The following is a 24,509-nucleotide window of genomic DNA, read 5'->3' as shown; positions in this document are numbered from 1 at the left end:
GCTGATGTTCACAGTGGTAGTTGGTTTTCTGTCATGCCTGCATACATTTATGTTTGTAAGTAGGTATTAAAAGAAGTGTGAATAAATCTCTTAACTTTTTAATGGAATTGCATCTGGAGCGTTTTTATCTTACCTTTATGTGACTTGTATGGCGTACAGCTGTCACTGGTAAGAAGCTGGATCCTGGTGGCTAGTGAAATGCTTGACTTATTGCATAAGCTTGTTTGCCGATCATTGATTTGAGATGCAAAGTCTTCTTGTGAGTGTGACTAAGTGCTGGGAATGGTGTACTCAGCACAGAGGGTGATACACTATATTTTTCGTCCTGAAGCACATTGGAACAAGACTTTTTGGACATTGGGATGAACTTTTACGGGTGTGATTTATTATACTTTATTGGTCGTTTATGATGGACACTTTATGCATGTAATATCATGGCGTTGCCTCATATTCTAGTGTTTGGTGGATATAGTATTTGAAGTTTTAACTTTAAAAGGTGCCTCTTCTGGGAATGACCCAATTCTGCATTCTGTACCTGCTGCCAATTTGTCTTGTTGCTGACCTTTGTCTCGATTTCACCACACGTCCACTGAACCCAGCTGATGGATCCAATAAAAAGTGTTTTTGTCACAGGGCACCAAAAGAAGGTCCCTCCCACTCTCTAGTTTAGAAGAGAGAAGACTTGGGACCTGGCACATCATGTGACTGTGATTTTAGGTGAGGATTTGGGATATTTTGATTAGAGTGTTTTTTATTTTTTTTTTAATGCTATATTTTCAGGGAAAGAATAGTTCATTTTCTTAAAACTGAACTGGAATTATGCAGTTTGGCCAGTTCAATATAATGAGTACCAATTTCTTAAAGCGTAACTCCACTTTTGTTGAGAAAAAATATTCCTCTCTGGGTGATCTATGTACATTGCAAGGATTATAACAAACTTTGTTGCATATCCCTACCTTTTGTTATTCTGAAGAAATCCCTCTGTGTTTCTCTGTGCCTCTGTACTGAGTGGGTCTAAGGGAGTGGTTTCATAATTAACTGTCAGGTGAACAGATGCAGGGCACTAATGAAGAAACCTGCAGGGCCTGCATCCCTTTAGCTGTGTTATTATTGAAAGTATCTCTCCAAAAAATAAATTTTTGTTGCAGGGGATGCCTGAAATCTGACTTGTATCTTAGGCAGACTTCTGGGAAAATGAGTAAGCCAATCACACAAGCATGAAGTGGTGTTTCTGGGGAGTGGTCAGTACACACTCTGTGTACATAACAACTCCAGGTAGCCATATTACAATGCATTCTCAGATAATTACAGCGGCTCCAGATTAAAAAGGAAAGGTGATTTTTCATAACATTCAATTGCAATATGACTTGTGTTGCAATTATATGTGCTATATTATTTTTTCTTTATTTGCTATTTTTTTTCACCACGAAAGTGGAGTTACCCTATAAGGTTTTGCAGATGTGTGTTTGATCTACACTGTGCTGTGCCTGTAGAGTAAAAAACAAATGATTATTAAAGTAAATATAAACCTAATTGCTAAAATTTTGCATAATCTTTAACATGTTTATGTCATTTCAAAAGTCAGTTTTAATAATCCTAATTCGAAAGATTTCATTAAAATATGACCTTATATTCCTGACTCCTATTTGGTCTCCTGTGCTTTGCTTCATCGTGCAGACAGGTATAGTTCAAACCCCGAGAGGAGATGATGGAAATAGATTGGGTCTCCCTTACCTGTTCAGAGGCTTATTACCCTGTGTTCAGTCGCAGAAATGCATTAACAAATTCAGGCTTAGTCTAGGGGTGTCTTTTGAAGGGATGTTTTTGCAGATCTTCAACAAATGCAAGGAGTAAGAATGAGGGTTGCAGGATACTCACGGCACAATATTTTGGAAGAAAGTTTCCTTGAAAAATTCCATTCCAGCAATATTTGGCCCCCTCAGTAGCAGCCTCAAAATAATGCTGATAGTGGTGGGGACAGCCAGTCCCTCTGAGACCCTAGGAGTTTGATTTACTACGAGAGTGAAAATTCTAGTGCAGCTGTGCATGGTAGCCAATCAGTTTCTAACTTCAGCTTGTTCAATTAAGCTTTGACAAAAAAAAAATGCAAGCTGATTGGTTTCTATGCAGAGCTGCACCTGATTTTACACTTTCCAGTTTTAGTAAATCAACCACTCTGTGAGCAGTCACAATCTTTAAGCAGCAACTTCTGACATCTTTTTCTCAGTGAGCAACTATATGTGCACCGATATATATATCAGGATTAGCACTTTAGTGGACTACATACTATCTTTACCATGTACTGGCTATTTGATATATATGGTTTTATCTATTTACATCTTATTAATTAGCCTATAATACATTTCTTTACAGATCATAATTGATCAGATGATTACTTACCATCACATGGTCCGATGTCCAACAGACCAGCTCGGTGTATCTGACTTCACCGTCTTTTTGCCATAGGGCTATCCATCTTTGTCCCTTTGTATGGTTGCAGTTGCCTAGAGTTATATATATTTATGCCACAAATTTGGTAAGCACTCATATACATCTTTGTAATTAGAATATATATTATGTGATTAAATGCTGTTTATTTAGTTTTTTTTTGTATTGGATACTAATGGTACTTTTTTGCAATTTATATAATGTTGTAGATGCATGCTGAGCCGCCTTGAAGAAGCAGTTTGTGAAACGCATTGGATTCTCTGCATATTTAAAGCATCTTTTTCATATCGTGTGCACTAAGTATCTTTGTCATGAACAGGTGTGACCAGAACCGTGTGATCTGCAACAGAGGACACCAAAACGTATATAAGTGAAAATATAATAATTTATTAAAGTAAGTGAATAATATAGTACAACCAACTCCAATATGACACAGTGCAATAACCAACCACAGACAGAGACCCACAAGCTAGCAGGTCAGGGCGCAAGGAAGAAACCAAGGCAAACATGTGAGTGCTTGCCGGGTATTTATAGGCCTGTGATTGGCCTCAAGTGACACCTGATTGTAGGAGGTACTGTCTGCTCCGCACTGCCAGGATCCATCCGCTGGTGGATGCCAGTAATGTGGCCCAAAGATGACATAACATCAGCAGGGAAAAGCTCTCCTGACAGTTCCAAACTGCCAGGAGACACCTGCTGGTGGACCTCAGTACTGCATGCCACATGACAGATATTACCAGCGGATGGAACATTTCCTGACAATCTTCCTTGGTCAAACTCCATTTGACCTATGATATTATTGTACTGTAATTTTTTTTAACCATACCTCTTTGTTATAAATCTTTATTAAATTTTATATAACTTGTGGTCATGCTTGCCCCAGCCTGACAGCTTAAACATTTTCACTAAAATCCCATCAATTTCTGAGGGAGATATTCTCTCTCATATCCTTTTTTTTTATTTTTTCTTGATTAACATCCACCTGTTCACACCCATTAACCTACGACCTAGTATGTACTGTGCATGGAGTCAGTACAATATTTTGCTACTGCCATCACTCAATTCCAGTCTACTACTGCTAGATCAAAAATCAAATGTCACAGCCAAACCAAACTTTTTTTTTCAAGCTGCATGAAATCATGTGGAGGTGCTGCTGCTCTAATTAAACTAAGAAATAATGTTTAAAAAATGGTGATGCTAAAATACAGTGTCACTGATGCCATCCATGAGTATTGCACTTTTCAGTAGCACCTCATACAGCTGGCACAACATAAAGGCATCTATTAGAAAGGATTGTTGTTTTCCAACATTGTTGTCAAAGTTACATAAAAATGAGAACCCTCCTTGCTAAATAGCATTTTTGAACATTTTTCTTTTCATTCATACATGTGCCCCATAACAGTGCATAGCTACCCATGACCTTTGTTTGACAATCCCTTGCCTTAAAGATGGCCACAATTTTCAAGAGCCCCCTTCTCCATTGACTTCAATGGGATTTGGATAAAAGTTTGCAATTTCTGTCTCACAAAGAGTTTGATCAATGGCCCATAACTCAAACCCAGGTGCATGTGCTGATCAAAAATAATACATTAAAGAGGAGCTTCAGGCTCCTTCAGAAAAAAAAACTAGTCTGTAAACTAGGACTGTAGCTGCTGACTTTTATTATAAGGATACTTACCTGTCCAGGAATCACACAATGTCCTCACCCAAGCTGATTCTTCAGTCGGCTTCGGGTGCAGGCGTAGGCATCTGTAGTAAGGAAAACAGGAAGTGAAGACTTGTAGCTTCACAAAATTTTTCCTACTGTGCATGCGTGAGTTGCGCTGTGCCTTGTGAATGGTCTCGTAGTCTTCTGGGACCTGTGATGTGTCCTAGAAGACTGCAGGGGAAGAAGGGGGGACGAACTTCTGGCTCAGTATGGCGCAAAAGATCTGAGCCAGAAGTGGGAGCAGGTAAATGTCAAAACAAGGTACCCGCTCCCCCCAAAAAAGTGTAAAATGTGGCAGTGGAGGGTGCAAACAAGTGGAGCTTCCCCTTTTGGGTAGAGCTCGGCTTTAAGGTTAGTGATCAACAGCAATGGAATCTAAAGTCTATGTCTGCCAAAGTTCTAAATATTGGCACACAGTCTCTTTATCCAACATAATATAGTAGAAAAAAACTTCCACTTTCTTGTAGCTCCCTTCAGACAGGGGAATCTTGGCATAGTGTAAAATCCTCCAAAAATCTTTAATAGGTTAAAATAAATATATTGTACCTACAAAAGTGATATAAAGACACACTTCTCACAAAATTTCCATTATTAACATCCTATCAACCAACGAAGGCACTCATTTGTCCATTAGTGCTTCATTCGAAGACCAACCTATACTGTGCTTATCATTAGATGTGAGTCAACAATCATACGAATATCACATTTATTGACACAGATTGCACTGGCCTCATGAAGCATGTTAGATCTATTTATTAGTCAAAATCAAAGATGTACAATATATTCACAAGCAAATGAAGAAAACCAGCATATAAAACATTCCCGCTGACTGGTAAAAAAGAGTACTTAGTAATCATAAAATTTACCGCACACCACTAGCACCCACAAGCAGGTGAAACACAGCTCATATCTGTTTAAATTCTGACTCCCTTCATTATGCATAGCAGGGAGCAGCAAACAATCCCAGCCCTCATGGCATTGGTAGGCTGAGGGGGGCTTCCATCTATTTTGCACTGTGCTCAGCCACACCCCAGGTAGTAAATGAAGGATGAAAGCCCTAGAGTTGGCACCTCCAAAAACAAGTCAGTAAAGCCAGCAGCCATTTTTCTTGGCTATGGCTAGACAAGAGGGAGGAATGCTGCTGGTACTTTGGGCACAACAAATAGAGTACATTATATGTGGGAAAAGGGTACAAATGTGATCTAAAGCTTGATCTAATATATCTAAAAAACACGGATCTGTGCAGTTCTAATCTTAATTCAAAACACATCACTATTCTCAAACAATGATCTTTAATCATTATGCAGTAATTTGTGGTTGACTTTGAAGTACAGTAAGACTAAATACACTAAAGCACTGCAGAGAAACCCAAACTGATTTGATCTTCACGCAACTTCTGGATAATAAACATACAAAGCAAAAAGCCTTTGCAGAAATACTGTAGAAATGTATGTTCTGCCCCAGGATACAGCCTTAGCATATCCTTAGCCAAAAAGAACACAGCGTGCTGCAGGCTGGATTGTAATATATGCTCTGCTTATTACCATAAATGTACTTCTCAGACTAGCCACAGCTGTAAACAAACAGATGAAGACAGAAGGCAGACACAAGAAATCTTTATCTTGTTGATTAAAGAAACTTTGAATAAAACTGACAGTAAATTCAAGTGTCTCAGTATTACTTATTTTAGGCATTTACTGTATATTGCACCAACAATGCATGTAGTGTTTTACATACTATATATCCACATCAGTTAGGGCTGCCACTTTTTCTTCAAGCCAAAACTGAACACTTTAGCAGTGCACAGCATTTTTTGTTTTGCATACACTATAGGATTGTAACAGACCTGGGACACCTTTGCATGCTCTAAAGAGAATAGTAATGCCACATGCATAGTGTCCTGTCAGGCCCTGTTCTGAGTCACATTCCTGTCTGAATATTTTGTCTGGGTTTCAGGCAGACTGAAACCCAGACACATGATTCAAAACCCAGACTGTCTGGGTGAAACTTGCACAGGTGGCAACCCTAACATCAGTCCTGGCCTTCAAGGCGCTTGCAATCTAAGGTTCCTATCTTATACACATACACAGGTTTTTTTTTACTCTTAATTAGGTTTTTAATTTACTTTTAATTGGTGCAGGCCTCTTTCAAGTCACCCCTTGCCTCCGAACACTGTCCCTTGGCTTGAGCCCCTAATTTTTGGGAATTTGTTAATGATAACAAGAAAAGCAGTACAATAGATCCCTCCAGCAGCAAGCAACAATAGCCCTCTCCCTCAACAGTAGATTCCTCCCAGCAGTAAATTACCTCTCCCTCAGCAATATAAGACCCCCCCAGCAACAATAAACCCCTTCCTAAACAATAGATCCCTCCCTGGAACAATTGACCCACCAGCAACAATAGACACCTTCCTCAACAATAGATTTCCCCAGCAACATTAGATCCCCCAGTAGCCGGCATTAATGGTCCCTTCCAGGACACCCCAGCACCCCTTACCATTACATACATTCAGTGCTGGAGGTGTCGGAACAACGCTCTCCTGCGTTCTCACTGAAAAAAAGCCCTGCACATACGCATACTAAGGCCCATTTAGACAGAAGCCACTAAACCTATCTGCATTGCTTTGGAGTGTGTAAAGGAAACCCATGCAAGCACAGAGTACCCATGCAAATGCAAACTCCATGCAGGTATTGTCCTGGCCAGGATTCAAACTGAGAATCCCAAAGCTGCAAGGCAGAAGTGCTAACTACTAAGTCTCTAAACTGCTTGGTATTCAATTTATAACAAATATCATGTATTAGTTTTAGTTCCCAGCCTTGTAGTAGACCATAAAATATCCCCATTGTAGCTATGTCATCCCTTACCCTATGGTACTAGGAGAAAAGTTGCCCTACAAAGCATAGTAGCTCTACCCACAGAGCATCCACAGTAAAGCTGTTAGTACTGATGAAGGAGGAGCCACCTCCCTTACACTGAACTTCCTTACACTGCTCTGTTAAGTGTGGTTTATGGAGGTGGGAAAGTTGTATTGAGGGGGGAGAGCTGTACTGGTGGGAGGGAGGAGAGCCGTACTGAGGAAGCAGAACTATACTGGGGGAGAGTTGTACTGAGGAGGCAGAGCTGTACTGGCAGGGGGAGCTGTGCTGAGGAGGTAGATTTGTACTGGGGGGGAGAGCTGTACTGAGGAGGCAGAACTGTACTGGGGGGGAACTGTACTGAGGAGTCAGAACTGTACTGGGGGAGAGTTGTACTGAGGAGGCAGAGCTGTACTGGGGGGAGCTGTACTGAGGAGGTAGAGTTGTGCAGGGGGAGAGCTGTACTGAGAGATGGCAGAACTGTACTGGGGGGAGGGAGCTGTGCTGAAGAGTCAGAACTGTACTGGGGGAGAGTTGTACTGAGGAGGCAGAGCTGTACTGGGGGGAGCTGTACTGAGGAGGTAGAGTTGTACTGGGGTGGGGGGGAGATGTATTGAGGAGGCAGAAATGTACTGGTGGGGAGCTGTGCTGAGGAGGCAGAACTGAACTAGGAGGGAGAGCTGTACTGAGGAGGTAGAGTTGTACTGGGGGGAGCTGTACTGAGGAGGTAGAGTTTTAGTGGGGGGAGAGCTGTACTGAGGAGGCAGAATTGTACTGGGGGGAGCTGTACTGAGGAGGCAGAACTGTACTGGAGGGGAGAGTTATACTGAGGAGGCAGAGCTGTACTGGGGGGGAGAGCTGTAATGAGGAGGTAGAGTTGTACTGGGGGGAGAGCTGTACTGAGGAGGTAGAGTTGTGCAGGGGGAGAGCTGTACTGAGAGATGGCAGAACTGTACTGGGGGAGGGAGCTGTGCTTAGGAGGCACAACTCAACTGGGAGGGAGAGTTGTATTGAGGAGGCAGAGCTGTACTGGGGGGGGAGCTGTACTGATGAAGTAGAGTTGTACAGGGGGGGGGGAGAGCTGTACCTAGGAGGCAGAACTGTACTAAGGGGAAGAGTTGTACTGAGGAGGCTGAGCTGTACTGGGGGAGCTGTAATGAGGAGGTAGAGTTGTTCTGGGGGAGGAGAGCTGTACTGGGGGGGAGAGTTATACTGAGGAGGCAGAGCTGTACTGGGGGGGGGGGGCTATAACAAGGAGGTAGAGTTGTATTTGGGGGAGAGCTGTACTGAGGAGGCAGAACTGTACTGGGGGAGAGTTGTACTGAGTAGGCAGAACTGTACTGGGGGGGCTGCACTGAGGAGGCAGAATTGTACTGGGTGGGTTGTACCGAGGAGGCAGAGCTGTACTGGGGGGGAGAGCTGTACTGAGGAGGTAGAGTTGTACTGGGGGGGGAGTGTAACTTCTACTGAGGGAGGGGAGCTACACTGGGGGGCAGATCCAAACTATGGGGGATCTATACTGTGCTGAGGTGAAAGAGCTATACTGGGGGAAAGGAGAGAATGTAATAGAGGGACAGGATTTTAACGTGGGGGAGGATAGTAATTTTTTGCTGTACTCTGTCTACTGACCTGTGCAGTAAGCTCTCCTGACCCCTGCACTCTCTGTGTTATGCACTCCTGACCCCTGTTCTCTGTGTCTTACATACTCCTGACCCCTGTGCTCTGTACATTACTTACTCCTGACCAGTGCACCCTGTGTGTTATGCACTCCTGACACCTACAATCCTGATCTCTGTGCTTTGTGCAATATGCACTCAAGTTTTAAGCCCCTCCCACTGGTAACGCAGTTTTGTAACATGTACAATTTGCCGTGGTGTGCTGTGCGTGCCACCTAATTTTTTTCCTTAGGATCCCCAAGCCTAAATCCCCCAGGATTAAAAGTATCTATGGCCCTGAGCTCATAGGTTGTGTTGCATATTAGTTGCACAGCAGTGAAGCTGAACATATTTTCTTTTCCTACCAAGAGACGGTATTGCCATAAGTTCTATGTCAAGTAGATAGAAGATGGCAAAATACATCTGGGACTTTTCATTAAATAATTTTACCTGTTGATAAATTCTTCACATTCTCTGGCGCTGGACACAAACTCAGTTCTGAATTATCCACACAAAGCTATCCAAGATCCTATATACCATGAAACGTCAATGCAGAAGAATTTACCAAAATGAATAATGGGTTTCACTTGCTAATGTATTAATACTATTGTCCAAGTGGGGAAAAAAATAGAAAAATACAAAACGATTTGGTTGGATTTTAGCTGCCCACTACTGTAACCCCATCACTTTGTTATTGACAGCAGCTGCCAAACACAGCAACATACTCAGTCCAATTTGTTTATATATGCTAAGGTTTTGTTTAGGAGCCGCTATTAGTAACGCAATGGCAGTTGGGAGCTGGAAAGAGAAGAATCTGATACACCTGAACATGTCAGGATCTTCTCATTTCTCACCCACCCATAACTTTGCGGAGGGGTCAATAATAGTAACAAATAATGAAACATGACATTAACAAATAACAGCAATGGGGATTATTTACTAAAGGCAAATCCACTTTGCACTACAAGGGCACTTGGAAGTGCAGTCACTGTAGATTTGAGGGGGGCGTGCAAGGAAAATAAAAAACAACATTTTTGTTTGTACGTGATTGGATGATAAAATCAGCAGAGCTTCCCCTCATTTCAGATCTTCCCCTCAGATCTACAGTGAGTGTACTTCCAAGAGCACTTGCAGTGCACTTGTAGTGCAAAGTGGATTTGCCTTTAGTAAATCAACCCCACAGTGTTTATTCTGGTGACATTGGGGGGTTATTTACCAAAGGCAAATCCACTTTGCACTGCAAGTGCACTTGTAAGTGCAGTCGCTGTAGTTCTAAGGGGGACATGCAAGGAAAATAAAACCAGCATTTTTGCTTGCACATGATTAGATGATAAAATCAGCAGAGCGTCCCCTCATTTCAGAGCTTCCCCTCAGATCTACAGCGATCTACAGCGACTGCACTTCCAAGTGCACTTGTAGTGCAAAGTGGATTTGCCTTTCGTAAATAACCCCCAATGTCTGTTTAAGCAACCTCAGTAATCATTTTAATGTGACAGGCCCAATTTACTGTTAGGATGGCTTATGGTCTCTTGAGACTTTAATAGCGTGCCCAAAAAATCTGGCCAAGACACTTTGGAGGTCATTTACGTAAGGCAAATCCACTTTGCACTACAAGTGCACTGCAAGTGCACTTGAAAGTGCACTTGGAAGTGCAGTCACTATAAATCTGAGGGGTAGATCTGAAATGAGGGGAAACCCTGCTGATTTTATCATCCAATCATGTACAAGCTAAAATGCTGTTTTTTATTTTCCTTGCATGTCCCCCTCGGATCTACAGCGACTGCATTTCCAAGTGCACTTTCAGTGCAATTTCAAGTGCACTTGTAGTGCAAAGTGGATTTGCCTTTAGTAAATAACCCCCTTTAACCTATGATGTGGTTTATATTTGTTGCACACCAGTAAAAAAGATTAGTGCCTTAACTGGTATAAATGTTTGTTATGAGACCCATTATTAGGGCTCTGTGATGTGTCGAATTGTACTGCAGGCATGAGGTTTCGCACAAATGCTAAAAAAAGGAAAACCATACTGTGCCGCTTTTTATCTTTTAACTACATTTATAAATCCATTTGCTATTGCTAGCTGCTCCAATTTTGCTCTTGTTTTTGCAACATATCCCATGTGATTTGGATACAGCGTTATACATATTTGAACATCTGGTACTAAAAAACGAATACTTTCAAATTAGTAAATTAACTTTAAAAAACAGCATATACTATTAGGAAATCTAAATGTCCTTCTAGATTGCAGCAGAGTATAACATCAATGTCACTTGTTTTATACTTACTCCCAAGACAGCAATTAAAAGAAATGTTATTGTACATTCTTGCATACCAGTCATTTTGCTACTTCTTATCCATTGCAAGTATGTTTTGGAAATACGAAAGAAAGCACCGTCAAAGTCTGTTGGGTTCAATTTAGTGGCATTTTGAACTGACATTACAGTGCAATGTAGAACTCCAGCCGAGTGGGATGTCCTATAAAATGTGGAAAGTATCCCAGATTCAAACTATTCATTTTTGTGGTGCATTGATAGAGTATACATATATAAGAGGCGTGGAACAAGAAGAGGCACAAACACTGCTAGTGGGTTAATAAGCTACGTTAATAAGCTTCCTGCTAAATTGGCTTTAGGATTTTTTTGTATACTGAAGACATTCAATTGCAAGCTCAACTGGAGAGGGCACTGATGTGACAGGTAAAAGGTGCTTTGGTAAACCAATATATGATATGTTGGTAATTTGTGTAAGATGCAAAGTAAAGGGTACTGATCCACTGAAAGCTCTAACATCAAAAATAAAAATTTCTTTATCGTACATCATAGGACACAGAGCCTTATGTATTTACTTAGTGGGTTATAGCTACCTTCAGGTGTTGACACTGGCACACCCAATACAGGAAGTTGACTCCCCTATATAACCACTCCTCCTTCCAGGAGTCCTCAGTTTTTTCGTCAGTGTCTAAAGGTGTTGGCACGAGTGAAGATGTGTAGCCAAGTAATTCTGCGCTGCTCACAAAGTCAGCAGCTAAGGCACCATATTGAATAAATGGTATATAAACATAGAAACCATAAAGTGTAGCGCTAAAAAGTGATATGCCCGGGGCAGTGTATACAGTGAATCTTGATAGCACTGAATTCAAAAATAAATGCAATAAGTAGATAAAACAAACAAATATATGTGCAAAACAATCAAAATTAAGTCCATATGAATAATGGTGCAAAAATAGTGAGCAATGAGAATATGTTCTTAGTCCATAGAGTTAAATCAATGAGATGCACTAATTAAGAGCCTCTATGGGAGGAGAACTTGCAAACGGTGAATTGTATAGTTGTGAAGAAAACCACCACCGTGTGAAGAGGAAGCTTACGCTCTGCATGTCAAACAGGCTTGGGTAAAAATGGATGGACTCTGGATCGGTGTCCTCAGGCAGGTATTCACAAATGACAGCTGGATGGAAACATGAGGGACGTAGTATCACATGCAGACCGAAACTCAGAAATCCACAAGCATGTAGACGATGCCAAAGAAGAAAGCAAAAGGGGACCACATAGTGTAATTCCGTAAATCAAGAAAAAATTTAATGAAGTAAAAACACTCATATGAATGGAAGTAAAACAGCGCTGGTATAAAATCTATTAGGCAGCAGTGGGGACCGTCCCGACGCATTTCGTCTCCAAGGACATCATCTGGGGTGTCCCTCCACTGCTGCTCACCATAAATATATAGAAAAATATGACCCCCATCATGAGAGCCAAGCCCACAAACCTTTCTGGCATGTATAGCGAGTACTTCCGGTGTGGCAGAGATGGCGTTCCAGCGTGCGTTCCACAACGCTCACTGAATGGTGTAAAAATGCATTCCACATACTTCCCAGTGTCGTACCTATCTGATGGAAGGAACACTGGGAAGAAGGCGGTTCAGCGTGGGTTCAACCCGGTCAGTGCGTAATACAAAAACTTCTGGGGTGGCATCACACGTCCGGGCAAACATGCGGACATGTGCGTAGCCAGCACAGAACATTTCAGTGAATGGAGAGTGAGCGTGAATACCACGCTGAAGCTTGGCGTGCGTTCCACGTCATGACTGACGCAAGATCGTGCGTGACACGTCAGACACAGTAAATGTACCAACAACCGCTGCTCCATGAAGGATGTAATGAGATCACAGGCACGGACATGTTACGAGTCCTGTGTGTGACTACATATGTGTAAAAAATGCAGAGTGGAAGTAAGAAAGTGCTGAGGATGACATCTCATTGAAACAAAAAAACGTAGTGGGAGGCAAATACACTAAATACAAAAACGGAAGGGGGCATAAATGATGACATTAAAATGTTGCCACCTAATATCTCCAAAAATCATTAAATTAAATAAAAAATATATAAAGGAAAAAAGAAAAAATGTATTTATTGAAAATGAAAATAAAATTAAAATTCAGCCACGTGGGATAAACTCAATGGCAAATAATAATGCTGGTAAAAACAACCAACCATAGTGACAGCACTATGATATTCTGGCGATTGTATGGGGATTTGCCAGATGAAAAAATAATAAAAATGAAATAGATAAAAAATAATAATTATATTTGCTTATAGGAACTAGAACAGAAATGTAAATACATATGTATACCGCTCATGGGATGGACTCTCATGTAGGATAATATATATAAAATATAGTTACATATCAACAATCATAACGAACAAGAAAGAGAGATATGAAAATATGAAAGTGGTAAGTAATGTGAATGATGTAAAAAGGGAATCATGCTTGACTATGATTACGTGTCAACAATCATAACGAACAAGAAAGAGAGATATGAAAAATATGGAAGTGGTGGGTATTGTGAGTGATGCAATAAAGGGGATCAGGCTTGACTAATAAAGGCATTAATATTCCACTCTATATTCATGCCATGGAGCTTGAAGGAGCGTAGTTCATAGATCCAGAAGGTCTCAAGTTGTGAGACACCTCTGGTTTTTGCCCCTCCCCTCCAAGGGGCTATGTACCTATCAATTATCAAGAATGTAGTCCCTTTGGGGTTACGATTATGATGTAACTTATAATGCCTGGGTACGGTATGTTTTGTGTCACCGCTCTTGATTAGGGCAATATGTTCTGCGACTCTGATGGAAAATGTGCGGATAGTGCTACCCACATATTGCTTCCCGCAAGGACAGGTGATTAATTAGACAATATAGTGAGTCACACAAGTGCAGAAATGCTTGATAGAGTACTGCTTATTGGTGACAGAAGATCTGAAATGGACTACCCTACGTCCTACTCCTGAATTATGCTGACACACTGTACATTTCTTGTATGGAAAGAAACCCGTCAATTCTTGGAAAAATGACAAACGTGTAGGGGGATTGATAATGTTCGGAGCTATTCTACTTTGCAACTCCTCTGAAAATAACTTTGGCTTGATCTGGTAAAGATGAACCTAGAATACAATCACTTTTGAGAATGTTCCAACGCTTAGTAAAAATGGCTTTAATCTGACGGTATTGAGTAGAGAACGAGGTCAGCATGGCCCATCTAAAGCTATTGTCAGTATCCCGTTTGGGTTTGATAGCCAATAAAGATTCTCTCTCTACTCCTAGAGTGTGGGAAATTTCAGAATCAACTTCAGAATGGCTATATCCTTTGTCCAATAATCGTGTTTTTAGTGTATCAGCTTGCACCTTGAAGGTTTCTATATCAGTACAGTTCCTACACAGCCGCAAAATTTGGCTACGCGGCACAGACCGGAGCCAAGAAGGGTGATGGCAGCTATTTGTAGGGATATAGCCGTTTCTGTCGGTTGACTTAAAAAAGGTTTGGAACTGGAAATGTCCATTGACAATCTGAATCTCTAAGTCTAAGGAGTTAATCTTATCAGTGCTGGAATTGTAGGTCAGAGAGATACCCCTGTCATTCACATTTAGTGAATCAAAAAAGGCCTGTAGCGTGTCTGCAGTACCATTCCATAGGAGGAGGATGTGGTCTATGTAACGTGACCACAGGACCAAGGATGGATTCCTAAGGGCATAGACGACATCCTCCTCCCACTTGGCCATGACTTGGGGCAAATTTGGCCCCCATGGCCACTCCTCGAAGTTGAAGGTAAAATTGTTGGTTGAACCAAAAATAACTGTGTGTGGTTACGAGTGAAGATGTGCTCTGCGGAGCTCCAGGAGGGATCCATGCTGGATTTAAAAAGCCTCCACGACCGGATCCATCCCACCACTGCGGCTCCAGGATGGTACCCAGGCCTCGCATAGAAGAACGAGGTTTTGCCTGTAACGCTCCTCTTTGAGGGCTGGACCCTAGGAACCAGGACTCTTTGTGGTCTTGCTACATTACCTAAAGCTGTCCTGAGGGGTGCTATACATGGTCCAAAGGAGTGGAACCCTTATTAAAAGGGCCCCAGTCTTTAAAGGTTTAAAAACGCTGCCCGCCGTGATGGGTGAAGTTTGGATCTGTCTGTTTACAGCAGTATCCTGCAGCGAAGAAAAGGTATGAGGAAAACATAGGAACTGCAAAGTCCACCTATAACTTTTCTTTCAATTATAATGAAAATGCCTTGAAAAAACTCCTCTAGAGGGAGTAATAGTGTATAGATCCTGTTTAAATCTGTGCTAATACAGCGTGTGTCTCAGCAGCAGGAGGGGGGGTCTCCTCTCCCCCTAAACGGGGAAACTGAGTGGATAGGGATATGTGTTATGTTGAAACAAGCATAAATCTGAAAAGCTGATAAAAAGACTTTGTAAATCCCCTTCCCCCTCCCCCGCCTCCCCTCTGAGGTGACTCTTGCTAAAGCACAGGAAAGGGTGTGGCGCATAGACAATCAGGCTCACGCCTGAAAAAGCTTAAAGCTGATACTCTGGGAAACAGACAGTGTCTATCAGAGCAGCTGAAGCAAGGCTGCCACAGGACACAGAAGCGCTGGTGCACGTGAGGGGTTTACACAGGCATTTGCAGTACAGGAAAAAACGTATTATTTAGCATTAGATCATTCTATGCTACCACTGTTCTTCCTACTATTGTTCAAATAAATAGAACAGTTCTTAGAGTACCTTTGCCTTTTTTGCTTTGCACCATGGCTTCAAGGCTTACTACTAAGGCACCAAAACCACCCCCAGGTGCTGGGAACTCCAGACATGCCTTCACATTGTCATCCTCTCCGGAGATACCTGACATGGCAAGCCAGGGTGAGTCATTGGAAGCAATTGGTGGTGCAACTGCTTCTCACATTTCAGCCCCTGTATACTTAACTGAAGATGCATTTTCCTCTGCCCTGTAGGGCTTAGAAGGAAGATTAGCGGCTTTAATCGCATCCTCCGTTAAAGGGGATAAGAAGCCAGCTAGATTCCTCTCTCCCACTCCAAACCCCTTACAGGGGAACAGTGGGGACAGGATGAGGTATTACGCTCAAACGATCAGGAAAAACAAACCGATTACTCCTCTGCGGAGGAAACAACAGTTGAAATTTCAGCTTCACAATCTGAGGTACAAATCCTTACTGACATGGTTCGCTCCACTTTCATGCTACCTCTAACAGAGTCAGCTGAAAGTCAGGTTTCTTCTTTGGGTTCCTGGAAACCTTCACAACCAGTTCATGCGCTTCCAGTCCACACATTACTAGAGAAGCTTATTTATACAGAATGGGATCATCCGGATAAGCATTTTATTCCTCAAAGATATTCTCAGTTCTCTTTTCTTGGAAAAAAAAATCACCAAAAAATGGAAAGTTCCAGCAGTACATGCTGTGATTTCCAGTGTGAATAAAAGTTAACTTGTCCAGTGGACAATGCACAAATGCTAAAGGATCCAACAGATACAAAGTTGGAATTCCTGTTAAAATCCTTTTTTTCTTTAGCAGGTACTGTTGCTCAGCCTGCTATTGCAGCTATAGGCATCTGTCAGTCCTTAAAAAAACAGCTCACAGAGGCCCTTAACGAGCTCCCTGCACAACAGGCCAGTGAGTTGGTCGATTTACCAAAAGCATTATGTTTTGCCTTAGATGCTATAAAGGATACTATTCACTAGGCGTCTCGCCTTGCACTTGTGCTAGTATACATGCGTAGGACCCTTTGGCTAAAGGGTTGGTCTGCCAAAGCACCCTGCAAAAACCTACTGTCTAATGTCCTATTTCATGGTGAGTGACTATTTGGCGATGATTTGGATAAATACATCCAGACAATTTCCAGTGGAAAAAGTACTCTTTTGTCAGTCAAAAGAAAGTATAAACGTCCTTCATTTAAACAGACTTTCTCTCCTGCGCAAAGTGCATCCACCTCTAGGAATTGGGATGGCTTCCACCGTCAGATTCCAGAGGAAAATCACAGGGCCAGGCCCAGGCTCAAAGGAAGACCTGGAGCCGCAAGACTACAGAGCAGAATACTAAGACCTCTTCATGAAGAGGCATCTCTTCTCACCAAGGTGGGGGAAGACTTCTACATTTTTTGCTCTACATAAAGATGGCCTAAGCTATAAGAAGATTGCCAAGACCCTGAAACTGAGCTGCAGCACAGTGGCCAAGACCATACAAAGGTTTAACAGGACAGGTCCCACTCGGAACAGGCCTTTTCATGATCGTGTCCACATGCTCAGCATCATATCCAGAGGTTGTCTTTGGGAAATAGATGTTTGAGTGCTTCCAGCATTTCTGCAGAGGTTGAAGGTGTGGGGGGGTTAGCCTGTCAGTGCCCAGACCATACGCCGCACACTGCATCAAATTGGTCTGCATGGCTGTCGTCCCTGAAGGAAGCCTCTTCTAAAGATGATGCACAAGAAAGCCCGCAAACAGTTTGCTGAAGACAAGCAGACTAAGGACATAGATTACTGGAGCCATATCCTGTGGTCTGATCAGAACAAGATACATTTATTGGGTTCAGATGGTGTCAAGCATGTGTGGCAGTAACCATGTGAGCAATACAAAGACAAGTGTGTCTTGCCTACAGTCAAGCATTGTGGTGGGAGTGTCATGGTCTGGGGTTGCATGAGTGCTGCCAGAACTGGGGAGCTACAGTTCCTTGAGGGAACCATGAATGCAAACATGTACTGTGACATACTGAAGCAGAGCATGATGCCCTCCCTTTGGAGACAGGGCAGTATTCCAACATGATAACGACCCCAAACACACCTCCAAGACGACAACTGCCCTACTAAAGAAGCTGAGGGTAAAGGTGATGGACTACTCAAGCATATTTCCAGATCTAAACCCTATTAAGCATGTGTGGGGCATCCTCAAGTGGAAGGTGGAGAAGCGCAAGGTCTCTAACATCCACCAGCTCTGTGATGTCGTCATGGAGGAGTGGAAGAGGACTCCAGTGGCAACTTGTGAAGCTCTGGTGAACTCCATGCCCAAGAGGGTTAAGGCAGTGCTGGAAAATAATGGCAGCCACACAAAATATTGACACTTTGGATCCAATTTGGACATGTTCACTTATGGGTGTACTCACTTTTGCAAGCAATTTAGACATTAATGGCTGTGTGTTAAGTAGGGATGAGCCGAACACCCCCCCTGTTCGGTTCGCACCAGAACTTGTGAACAGGCAAAAAATTTGTTCTGAAACACGTGAACACCGTTAAAGTCTATGGGACATGAACATGAATAATCAAAAGTGCTAATTTTAAAGGCTTATATGCAAGTTATTGTCATAAAAAGTGTTTGGGGACCTGGGTCCTGCCCCAGGGGACATGGATCAATGCAAAAAAAAAGTTTTAAAAATGTCAGTTTTTTCAGGAGCAGTGATTTTAATAATGCTTAAAGTGAAACAATAAAATTGTAATATCCCTTTAAATTTCGTACCTGGGGGGTGTCTATAGTATGCCTGCAAAGGGGTGCATGTTTCCCGTGTTTAGAACAGTCTGACAGCAAAATGACATTTCAAAGGAAAAAAAGTCATTCCCGCCGACCGTACGCAGATATGCGTACTCGGCTTTCCGGGGTTATACCGGGATGATGCCCGCAGCTGCAGGCATCATCCCGGTACCGTTGTTTAGAGCGGGCGATCGGCTACCCGAGTATAACAACCGATGCGGCTAAAAGCCGCTCGGCTGTTATACCGGAAGAGCGGGAGGGGACATCCCCCCCTCCCGCCGCCTCCCGCCGCTCTTACCGGGCCTCCCGTGCGATCGGGAGGCCCGGTATCCAATCGGTTGTCTCCGGCGGCTGTGGGCGGGCTGGGTTCCAGCCTTCTCAATGTAAACGCGGAAGCGACGTCATGACGTCACTTCCCATTTACTCGGCTGCCAATGGCGCCGAATTTAAAAACATATACAGTATTCAGAATCGCTGTTTTTGGCGATCTGAATACTTTGAAGTGCAGAGGAGGGATCGGAGGTCTTTTAGACCCCCGATCCCTCCATAAAGAGTACCTGTCACCACCTATTACTGTCACAAGGGATGTTTAAATTCCTTGTGACAGCAATAAAAGTAAAAAAAAAAACATTTTTTTTAAATACACAATTTATAAATCTTAAAAAAAAATAAAATAAATAAAAAAAATAAAAAAAAAATTTTTAAAGCGCCCCCGTCCCCGCGAGCTCGCGCAGCGAAGAAAACGCATACGGAAGTCACGCCCGCATATGTAAGCGGTGTTCAAATCACACATGTGAGGTATTGCCGCGATCGTCAGAGTGAGAGCAATAATTCTAGCACTAGACCTCCTCTGTAACTCTAACCTGGTAACCGTAAAAAAAATTTAAAGCGTCGCCTATGGAAATTCATAGCTACCATAGTTTGTCGCAATTCCACGAGTGCATGCAATTATAAAGCGTGTTTGATACCATGTTTGGTATCTCTTTACTCGGTGTAACATCATCTTTCACATTATACAAAAAAATTGGGGTAACTTTACTGTTTGGATTTTTTAAAATTCATGGAAGTGTCCCTTTTCCAAAAATTTGCGTTTAAAACACCGCTACAAAAATATCGTGTGATATAAAATATTGCAACAATCTCCATTTTATTCTCTAGATTCTCTGCTAAAAAAATATATATAATGTTTGGGGGTTCTAAGTAATTTTCTAGCAAAAAATACGGATTTTAACTTGTAAACACCAAATTTCAAAAATGGGCTTAGTCATGAAAGGGTTAAAACTACTCGCGGCTATTAATTAATTGCTGGTCCGACAATACACATAAAAGCTCATTGATAAAAACGGCATGGGAACCCCGAACCAAAATAAAAAAAAAATGATGTGGGGGTCCCCCTAAATTCCATACCAGGCCCTTCAGGTCTGGTATGGATTTTAAGGGGAACCCCGCGGCAAAATAAAAAAAAAAAAACGGCGTGGGGTCCCCCTAAAAATCCATACCAGACCCTTATCCGAGCACGCAACCTGGCAGGCCGCAGGAAAAGAGGGGGGGACGAGAGAGCGCCCCCCTCCTGAACTGTACCAGGCCACATGCCCTCAACATTGGGAGGGTGCTTTGGGGTAGCCCCCCAAAACACCTTGTCCCCATGTTGATGAGGACAAGGGCCTCATCCTCACAACCCTTGGCCGGTGGTTGTGGGGGTCTGCGGGCGGGGGGCTTATCAGAATCTGGAAGCCCCCTTTAACAAGGGGACCCCCAGATCCCAGCCCTCGCCCCTGTGTGAAATGGTAAGGGGGTACAAAAGTACCCCTACCATTTCACAAAAAAACTGTCAAAAATGTTAAAAATGACAAGAGACAGATTTTGACAATTCCTTTATTTAAATGCTTCTTTTTTCTTCTATTATCTTTCTTTCTTCTATCTTCCTTCGGTTTCTTCCTCCATCTTCTTCTTCTTCTGGTTCTTCTGGTTCTTCTGGTTCTTCCTCTGGTGTTCTCGTCTGGCATCTTCCTCCGCGGCGTTGGCATCTTCTTCCCTTCTTCTCCTCGTGCCGCTCCGCATCCATGATGGCATGGAGGGAGGCTCCCGCTGTGTGACACTTCTCCTCTTCTGACGGTTCTTAAATAACGGGGGGGCCACCCGGTGACCCCACCCCCTTCTTACGCATGGGGACTTGACGGGACTTCCCTGTGGCATTCTCTGTGACGTCAGAGGGGGCGGGGTCACCCGTTACGTAACCCCGGCCCCTTCTGACGTCATGGGGAATGCCACAGGGAAGTCCCTGTCAAGTCTCCGTGCGTCAGAGGGGGGCAGGGTCACTGGGTGGCTCCGCCCCATTATTTAAGAACCGCCAGAAGAGGAGAAGCATCACACAGCGGGAGCCTCCCTTCATGCCATCATGGATGTGGAGCGGCCCGAAAAGAAGATGAAGACAAGAAGATGAAGAGAAAAAGATGAAGAGAAAAAGATGAGGAGAGAAGCGTCACACAGTGGGAGCCTCCCTTTATGCCATCATGGATGCGGAGCGGCCCGAGGAGAAGAAGGGAAGAAGACGCCGACGCCGCGGAGGAAGATGCCGGACGAGAACACCGGAGGAAGAACCAGAATAAGAAGAAGATGGAGGAAGAAACTGAAGGAAGATAGAAGAAAGAAGAAAGAAGATAGAAGAAAGAAGAAGCATTTAAATAAAGAAATTGTCAAAAACTGTCTCTTGTCATTTTTAACATTTTTAACAGTTTTTTTGTGAAATGGTACCCTTACCATTTCACACAGGGGGGAGGGCTGGGATCTGGGGGTCCCCTTGTTAAAGGGGGCTTCCAGATTCCGATAAGCCCCCCACCTGCAGACCCCCACAACCGCCGGCCAAGGGTTGTGGGGATGAGGCCCTTGTCCCCATCAACATGGGGACAAGGTATTTTGGGGGGCTACCCAAAAGCACCCTCCCAATGTTGAGGGCATGTGGCCTGGTACGGTTCAGGGGGGTGCTCTCTCGTCCCCCCCCTTTTCCTGCGGCCTGCCAGGTTGTGTGCTCGGATAAGGGTCTTGTATGGATTTTTGGGGGGACCCCACGCCATGTTTTTTAAATTTTGGCGCGGGGTTCCCCTTAAAATCCATACCAGATCTGAAGGGCCTGGTATGGAATTTAGGGGGACCCCCATGTCATTTTTTTTTTTTATTTTGGTTCGGGGTTCCCCTGTGGGGAATTCCCATGCCGTTTTTATCAATGAGCTCATCCCTAGTGTTGAGTTATTTTGAGGGGACAGCAAATTTACACTGTTATACAAGCTGTACATGCACTACTTTACATTGTAGCAAAGTATATATATATATATATATATATATATATATATATGCAGTATACACACATGTGTGTTTAAGTTTTGGGGTGTGTAATGGAATAGGTGGTGGTTATTCATAACAGATTACATTTGCCTAATTTTTTAATAATTTTTTTATTCCTAACAAATATGTTGCACTATAGCACTGTACAATAATTTACAGTATACAGCATTTTTTTTGGTTTGATGCTAATGACTCACATTCTCCCATCTAATTCAATTCACAATTAATTTAAATGATGAATGCTTTAACACTATTGAGGACTATTTTTTAACCCCACTATTTGGCAGCAGTGAATGTGATGATAAATGTTTTGAAATCCTGTTGATATATCTACTGGTAGAGTATGCACAAGGAGTCTATAGAATTTAACAATCATTTGCAATCAGCTAAAATATTTTCAGAGGATCACCATGAATATGTAGGCCATGATATAAAAATAATTCAAAAGCAAGAATAGCTTTATATTAAACACGCACACTGATTGTATTGCAGATAATTACTCTGAGAAATGTGTGGGTAGAAAATAGACAACTCATACATTTAGACAGCCTCAAATGCATAAATACATATAATAAACATTATAAAAATAACAAGGAAATAGGCTGGAAATTCTAGTACAATAACAAGAGCAACACAATTAATAGGATGACTATAACGGAACTGTTGAATACATTTACATATTAATCTTAATGCATATCTATAGCATTACTATATGCGTTAATGTAGATGTCCACCCTCCCCTACAGCTTGCCATCATTTTTCTCCCCAATGGATCTAGACCTACACTTCCTACCATCTCCCCTAGGTGAGAATGACATTACCTCCTGTCAGGACCTGGATCTGAACCCATGACCTTGCTACGTATGGCAGTATCTCTTCTCACTGACCTGAGATACTAGATAGTTCCCTGCCTGATCCCTTGGACAAACTTTCTATCCTGTCTCTGGTGAACCTTGAGCTCCTTGCTCCCCTTATACCTGTGCACTTCATGTTTGCTAGATTGCTGTGCTCTTCATCTGCCGAAATCTTGCTCCTTACACTCCTTCTGCCATCTGCATCTTCATTAGCATTCCTTACCAACCTTTGGCTTATTCGATTGCACTTCTGCTTGTTACCAACATAAAATCAATTGTTACTGACCTTTGACTTGTTCCCCAACTTGGCTTCAGCTTGATCCCAACCTGCAACCACTTGTTACCACCATTTGGCTTGTTTAACGACTGTGCTTCTGCTTGATCCCTATATGCTACATCTTTTTGTTGCATTTTGCATGCACCAAGAAATTGCTGCCAAGCGTTACCAGGGGGCCAGCTTAAAGAACCCAAAAAGGAAAGCTGGCCTCCTTTTGACAACACAAGAGAAAATGGCGGTGTGGGTCCCAAAAGGCTGAGATGGAGCAATGGCTTACACCTGACAACCTGGATCCGCTAGAGAGGTGAGCATTTTTTTTGTGGAAAATCCAGTGGTACAGGTAAGAGGGTAATAAAAAGATTTTAAAGCGGCGAGTGAAGTTACAATTTAGGTAAAACCTTGGCAAAAAATCCCAGCATAATTTGTATGTATGTACTGTATAATATGATATCTTCTACAAGCGATTTTTTTATCTCATCAAAGTGTGAATCCCTTTTGTCACCAGGGTCACCAGAACTAGTGTCCCCAGTGGAGAATTTCCTCTCTTCCTGTTCCAGTGACAAAAATGTAGTTTTTTTTTCACTTTCACTTTCACTATCATTATTAGCGTTAAACAGACCTTAGTTATACTTTAACTAACCTTTAGTAGACATAGCACCTATTGTCTCCTAGGCAGAGCACTTCTAGGCAAAACTGACTTTGTCCAATACACAGAGCACACTAGCAGCCTTAGTTTAACCACTTACAGACCAGAAGATTTTCCCCCTTAATGACCAGGCAATTTTTAGCGATATGGCACTGCGTTGCTTTAACTGACAATTGCACGGTCGTGTGAAGCTGTACCCAAACAAAATTAATGTCCATTTTTCCCCACTAATAGAGCTTTCTTTTGGTGGTATTTGATCATCTCTGCGGTTTTTATTTTTTGTGCTATAAACAAAAAAAGAGAGACAATTCTGAAAAGAAAACAATATTTTTTTACTTTTTGCTATAATAAATATCCCAAAATTAAAAAAAATTCTTCATCAGTGTAGGCCAATATGTATTCTTCTCCATATTTTTGGTAAAAAAATCGCAGTAAGCATATATTGATTGGTTTGCTCAAAAGTTATAGCGTCTACAAAATAGGTGATATATTTATAGCATTTTTATTATTATTTTTTTTTTACTAGTAATGACAGTGATATGCGATTTTTAGTGGGGCTGCAACATTGCAACGGACAGATCAGACACTTTTGACACTTTTTTGGGATCATTGACATTTATACAGCGTTCAGAGCTAAAAATAGCCACAGATTACTGTATAAATGTCACTGGCAGTAAAGGGGTTAACACTAGGGAGCGATCAAGGGGTTAAGGCTGGCCATACATTATACAATTTTCTTGTACAACTTTCCTTTAGATTTACCAAAACCATATAATATGAGGTAAAACCTAAACACTTTCAATTTGTATGCAATCAGCCAGGCGCTTGCACTACATACTTGAAGGTAAATCTAAAGAAAATTGAATAAGAAAATTGTATGGTGTATGGCCAGCTTTAGTGTTTTCCCTGGGAGTGTTTCT

Source organism: Aquarana catesbeiana, linkage group LG04 (genome assembly GCF_042186555.1).
Source record: "Aquarana catesbeiana isolate 2022-GZ linkage group LG04, ASM4218655v1, whole genome shotgun sequence".
In the NCBI taxonomy this organism is placed as follows: domain Eukaryota; kingdom Metazoa; phylum Chordata; class Amphibia; order Anura; family Ranidae; genus Aquarana; species Aquarana catesbeiana.
This window is presented reverse-complemented; position numbering follows the sequence as displayed.